Here is a 797-nt window from a genome sequence, read left to right on the forward strand (position 1 = left end):
GAAATGGCTGATTCTAGGGCTGGGACAGGGAATATGCCAGATGAATCTGAAGTATTTTGAAGTGTTAAAAGAGGAAAGAAAGAAAGAAAGAAAGAAAGAAAGAAAGAAAGAAAGAAAGAAAGAAAAGAAAAGAAAAGAAAAGAAAAGAAAAGAAAAGAAAAGAAAAGAAAAGAAAAGAAGGAAGGAAGGAAGGAAGAAAGGAAGAAAGAAAGGAAGGAAGAAAGAAAGGAAGAAAGAAAGGAAGAAAGAAAGAAAAAAGAAAAGAACCACTACCACCTATGATGGGGCTATGTTAGGGGACATCAGAGTCAACTAAAAAAGCTCTCTGTGGCCAAAGCTGGAACAATTGAAGCAACAAAATAAAGTCATGTTGAGTAATAACCCAAAGTATAAAATAAATATCCATGAGTCACTGATATAAATAAATTATTGAATAAATAAGTGAGGCAGAACAGACAAACTTCCCATGCTTTAGAATTCTAAATAAATTATTTAGATACTCCACATTTCCAACTCCTCAAGAGTGGGCTGCACGTAGTGAGTTCCTTCCAAAAGGGACAGTATGGAAGGGGTGACAAAAGAGCAACAGTGGATTGGGGCACCTGGGTCACTCAATCCATTAAGCATCTGACTCTTGATTTTGGCTCAGGTCACAATCTCACAGCTTGTGAGACTGAGCTCTGGACTGTCAGTGTAGAGCCTCCTTAGGATTCTCTCTCTCCCTACCTTTCTGTACCTCCTCTGCTCACTCTCTCTCTCTTTCAAAATTAATGAATAGATTGTTTTTTAATGAAAAA

This window comes from Prionailurus bengalensis, chromosome B3 (genome assembly GCF_016509475.1).
Source record: "Prionailurus bengalensis isolate Pbe53 chromosome B3, Fcat_Pben_1.1_paternal_pri, whole genome shotgun sequence".
In the NCBI taxonomy this organism is placed as follows: Eukaryota; Metazoa; Chordata; class Mammalia; order Carnivora; family Felidae; genus Prionailurus; species Prionailurus bengalensis.